Genomic DNA, 6,305 nt, shown 5'->3' on the forward strand with positions numbered 1-6,305 from the left:
AGACTGAGGCAAAGAAGGCATTGAGTACCTCAGCCTTTTCCTCATCCTCAGTGACAATGTTCCCCCCTGCATCCAATAAAGGATGGAGATTCTCCTTGGCTCTCTTCTTATCATTAATATATTTGTAAAAACTTTTTTTGTTGTCTTTAACGACAGCGGCCAAATTGCGTTCTAGCTGGGCTTTTGCCTTTCTCATTTCTTCTCTGCACGACCTAACGAGATCCGGAAACACTCTTTAAACTGGGTCTAAGCTCATGAAGTAAAATCGTAGTCATCCTAACAGCAAAAGCCAGCTCAGTAATAGGAAGGTTTTAAACAGATGGGCTTGAATCTTTAAAAAAAAAAGAAAAAAAAAAAAAGTAGCATGGTGCTTTCTGGTTTGCCTGCATGTTGTTAGGCAGGGTGGAGGCAGGCTTATCCCAAGCCCCAGTGCTCCACCAATGGCTTCCAGAACCGCCTGGAGGTCCTGCTGCCACCACAAAACACTGCTGGTTACCAAGGAGCAAAACCTCACTGCTATCTACATCAGTGCTATCAGAAGTTTTTCTTGTTTAAACTGAAACAGAAAAAAGGGACACATCTCCTTCCTACACAGCTGCTTTGTTAAGGGCCGTGTTAGTAGCAGTTCAAGATTAGACATCCAAAGGGGAGCAACAAAAGGAGAACCAAACTGTGAAGTAAACTACATGGCATTTTCCCCATAGATGTTTCCACCCTTGGAAAAGGGAACGTAAGTACTAATAGTATGTCTCACAATACTTACCAAATTTTCCATTACTTTGTGATAGTGATGTGTGACAACAGTTTCACAGAGGGAAAGGTTTGGCCACGTTGTGGGAATAACAAATATATTTTATGATCTACAGTTACTGGATTATGTAAACAAGGAAAACCTTGCTTCCAGTTCTGGATTTGGGAATTTTTCTCAAATTTGGTATAAATCACCAACATTTCTGCTCAGAGAACTTATAAACCAGCATGTACAACTGTGATCTTAAAACTGAAGTTTCTGCATTACTTCTGTTTTTCCTTTTCCTTTTTTGATTTCTAAAGGTGGCAAAAATACAAAAGCCCTAAGGACACTCAAATGGAAAATGAACCTTCTGATACCAAGTCTTTAGAAAACTGATCCCTACAAGCAGATGGGCCCCACCTTGCAGCAAATTGAACAAATAAAGAATAATTTATCTTTAGGTGCAATAAGCATCATACAAAAGTTTGCCAAAGGCTGGATAATTCCATAAAGCTGCTCAACAAGAAGCCAGAAGTGATTAGAAATGAAAGGTCTCACAACACCACCCTGAGTACTCAGCTCTTAATCAGGTTATCAGACAGCAGGGCTTTTCTTAATTGATATAGCCTTTTATTGAATGAGGGTGTTATCTCATTGGTGAGGTCATAAAATATGAGTCACACAGAGTCAATAGGATATCTAACACAAAGGCGATGCTATGCATTACAGAGGCTAAAGATATTGTAGGTATTGTAGGTGCTGTTTACTTAAAGGCAACTGGTGAGTATTGTGGCCCTCTTTGACCTTCAGCAAAAGCTGTTTTAACCTCATTTTAAGCTATGTCTACTTTTCAGAGTAATTCTGCTAATCATGATTTGATACTGTTGCCTGGGCAATGCTGTGTGACATTTTGAACCCAGGGCCTAATTTCTCATAAAAACTGTAGTTCCACTGATTTTCAATTGCCACATAGGTGAGATTTTGATTTAGATAAGCTGAATGCATTCTCTGAACACTGAGTTTTGTGTGGTTAAATTGGCAACCAACTCACTCATAAAAAAAAGAACATTAAAGAAAAATGAACATTATGAATGAAGTATTTCACAGTTTTACTAAAATTTTATCTTCAGAATGGCTGCCAGTCAGCACTGGACTTCTTATCTTGGAGATCTGGCTGTGATGACTCCTGGTTTAATACTTGAATTCTGGTATGACTTTTGGCAAGCCTTTGGCTTTGTTTTTCTACAACTCTTAGGTACCTAACTCTTTGGTGTTGTACTCCTGCATGAAAATCAGTGCCTTAGAGTTTTCTTAGCTTCCTTTTTTTTTTTTTTTTTTGGTCTATAAATTAAGAGAGAATGAGTCTATAAACAAAATCAAGACATTCAGCTAACCATTAGGAGAATCCTAGCAAAGCCCACTCATAAAAAAATACTTCCATACTAGTGCCATAATGTAGCTGCTAATGCTTTAAGTCAGAGAGAACAATGCACTGTGTTACAAAAGCCAGTCACAAGATCAGCATGCAAATAATTTTCTTTCTGAAATTATTTTTTAAACCAAATGAAAAATATTTAAGTTGATTAAAACATCTTGTGTACATATTAGAAATGTTTTGTTTCACTTTCAAGCCCTTAATAATGCCTTTAAACATAGAATTGTGCAAATATAAAAGGCAGAAAGAAAGGGGATTTTTCTTATCATAGAATATCTCAAGTTGGAAGGGACCCACAAGGGTCATCAAATCCAAATTATCGGTGTCTAATTCATCAGTCATGGTAGTTAGGCACCCATCTTTCAGGAAGGAATTTCAACCTGACAAATACACACAGGGCAGAAGTGCCCAACTTGTTACAGTGTGCTAGGTTTCATTGTACAGCATCCCTAGCATGTAGAGTACACAGCGACTCAGCTTCACTGTTTCATTACAAACACCATCAGGGGTTGGTTTACCAGGCATAATGAGACTATGACTTCTCCCACCTTTCTTCCCACTTAGTTACTTAATGCAATAGTCTGGTCAGCCACATCAAGTGTAATGTTTTGTCTTATGCCAGAAATGGTGTTAAACAATATGTCCAACTGATAAATAACTTCGTTCTGTTAAAAAGGAGCAATAGCAGCAGGGAAATGCTTCCAAGCAGCAATGCAACAAGAATGACCAGAAGAACAGAAGTTATCAGCTGACACAGGAAATTAATAAGCCTTAAAGATTAAATCAATTATGTTCATTATAAATTTGCAAGGAAAAAACTCTCCCAGTATACCCTACAAAATGACCTGAAGCTTCAGCTTCAAGTAAGGTGAAAACTGCAAAAGACCATCTCACACACTACTAAAGCCAACAAGCTGCAAAGGAAGCATTCATAGTTAACATGGGTGCCTCAGATCCCGAATTGTATTATCTGAGAATCTGAATGGTCTTAGGAGAATCAGAAACCCTAAGCAAAGAGCTTCTCCCTGACACTGACTTTGAATAGCTTAAGGTTACGCTGAACAAATTTCTACCCTCCTAGACAGAAATAAATCCCAACTATCACCTTACTGCCATTAGACCCTTTCTGTGCATACTGCCCTCAACAGATCAGGTAGTAGAGCACTGCTTAAGTCAGCATTGACATTATTGATTAAAAGATTGTGTGCAATAAAAAAAGAGATCACTCAGCTAAGAAGCTGAAAGTTTAATTTGAATGTTGCTTCTTAGATTTGAAAACTCCACTGTCCTTACAAAGGCACTCCAGCAAAGCCGGAAATCGATTCACTGTTTCATGACATGCATATGCACAGGAGTTCATTGTATCACTGCATAACTGTGTCATACTAAAGACCAGTGTCGTAATAAATTTTAAAGAAGATTAGTTCACTTAGTTGGTGTATACGAGACAATAAATAAAGAGTATATTGTCCAAATGAGAGTTGGATAATCTCAGGTTACACAGGCTTATCCTGATAATGAAGTACAGGTACTGAATGGTTTAGAATCTTAATACTGAAATGTAAAGTCTTATTTCTACCAACACTGAAGCAACTCCAAGCCTCAGCTCCATTGACTGTGATTTACCATCTCCCAACTGCTATGTGGTACAGTTCAACCTATACTGTACTTCAGTGGCTTCCTATTAGGACAACTGTCATCAAACCACAACATTGCTAACAGCTTTCCAGAAAGGCAGCTCTTTATATGGTCATGTAGAATGACCTAATTTCCGGGTTTCCAGGGAGGTGAATGCAGCTCAGCTTTTTAGGTATGTTGCTCAAGCTGTATGCAGAAGATTACACTGAGAGAGGTACTCAACCCACAGATTTTTTTATGATAGCATCTTTACACCAGCAGGGAAGCAACGGGTGCGTTTTTGGAGAATTTCAGGCAGATTTTGAGCTCATTGCCTGACTGGAAGTCACGCAGCCTGTGCTAATAACCCTTGCAGTGGTAAATAATACAGGTGATACCAAGGTAAGACAAGAGCAAACAACCCATTCAATCTCTCTTTCACCTCCTCATTCCACAGGCTTGAATTCTTCTCCCACTATCAGTGGCACAAAGTGAGCCATTGCTGAAGGTTACAGCAATGGTGTGGCTGGCTCGATTGTACAGCAGTAGCCATCACAAGGTTCTAGGTTTGCTGCCTTCTCCCAACTAGCCAAGTCTGCAGCAGCAGTGAATAGTCACAAAACTCAGCTTGAGGGCTGCAACTCAGACACCTGAGCTGGAAGACCACATTCCCTCTAAAGTCAGTGGAGGGAATCAAGCTCCTCCAGAGGAATATTTACAGCACCAAACTTAGCATCCTGCTATTCTCCCCTAGCAGTGGAAGAGGTGGGATACAGCTACATGAACACAGGCACCTGGTGCCCTTTGTAAGTATCTGGCATTTCCTGTGGTTGCAGAGGTAGAAGGGCACAAATTTCCTGTTCATGCCTCTCAGGTATCCTGGGTCATTTAAATGACCTCAAGGCTTTTTCATTGGCACAATGTTCAGGCAACTAAATCCTATTTCTGGGGTCTAAAGAAGGATGTCCAAAATCAGGCTGTGCCTAGGAGTCCCCAGTTCTCCCAGATGCAAAAATATAACAAAGTGCTGAGGGAGGAAGCATTTGTCTCATTCTTAAGTAACAACTCCTTGTTAATGTATCAAGTAGTTTTCTTGAGTGGTAACAGGTTCCACTTTCAGCCCTATTTGGAAAAGAGAGAGGGCACAAGAATGTACAAAAACGTAAAGGAAAAATGTGATGTGATGCATTATCTATAACCATAAAAATGGTGCATCATCCATCCAAGCCCAATCTTATCTGACCCACTGTCAACAGAGCCCATGGAAAATTCCAGCTCCTGTTTTCAAGCCATATAGACAATAACAGCCTAAGTTTCCAAGCCTAAATTATTGGTAGTCACAAGTACAGAGTAATTAAACAGATACATCAAGAGATAATTTTTCTTTAGTTCATTTGTCAAAGATTAAAAGGGAGCATTCTTGAAGAATGAAACAGGCACTACCTTTTTTTCAGACTAGTAACGTGTGATGTCCTTCCAACATTCTTGCTAAGATGCATACCAAATATAAATTATTCCTGCTTAATATTTATACTTTTATGGCACTATACTTGCTGCACTAGAGGGTGCAGCAAGAGGAGGAATCCTGCTCTTGGTATTCTACCTCACTGGAAGGTATTAGGTGTAAAAGCACAGTGAGTTTCCATGGTCTTTGAAATCCACTTTGACTTGGGCAGGTATGTCAATGGCTTATACCTGCTGAGCTTGAATTCTTGTCACAATTACAAGTCCACTCCCCGTACAGTCTGGAAAACCCCTTCTGTAACCCCTGACAGAACTGCAATAGTATCTATGGTCTATTATAATTATCCCATAAAAACATAAATAAACTGTATCTACATCAACAAAGCTTGCAAAATGAAATTATAAACAATCACTCATGGAAAGCAAGTTGTCAAGCAATACCTTATCCCTTCTCTTACACCAAGAATGTAAGAATATACAGTGTTCCATTCTTTAAGCCTCTTGTTTCCATTTTAATATTACAGGAAATAAACAAGATTGAAGCATCTTTTCCATTCTTTGGTGTATATTAAAATTTACACCATTAGGTAGCTAGGAGATGCTACAGTGGTCTAACAAATTCAGCATCCTGGTGCAAAAAATCTCACATCAGCCAAGTAAAATATAGCTCAACCACACTGTAAGTTTCTATCTAACTCCTGTCAATTAATAATTAGCAGGTGTTCTGAAATATGATGTGTATAGCTTACCTAACAGAAATGAAGACATATTCATTGTCCATATAACTTAGCAATTAATTTCTTTCTGAATTCTACCTTACTTGTAGATCTGTCTTTTCTATCATTACAAACATTTTCCAAATCATATCTGACTTCATGATATGAGAAGGAACCTTCAGGTGGCCACTAATGCTTTGAATTCTCTGTGTTGGTGAATAAAATGCAACATTTTCTTTTAGGCTGACTCTTGTAAGTGTATTTTAAAGAAGAGGAAGTCACATTTTATGGATCTATAACTTTATTTTTCACCGGCTTGTTATTTTTCCCTTATCTGTGT

This window comes from Aptenodytes forsteri, unplaced genomic scaffold (genome assembly GCF_000699145.1).
Source record: "Aptenodytes forsteri isolate BGI_AS27 unplaced genomic scaffold, ASM69914v1 Scaffold445, whole genome shotgun sequence".
NCBI classification, from domain to species: domain Eukaryota; kingdom Metazoa; phylum Chordata; class Aves; order Sphenisciformes; family Spheniscidae; genus Aptenodytes; species Aptenodytes forsteri.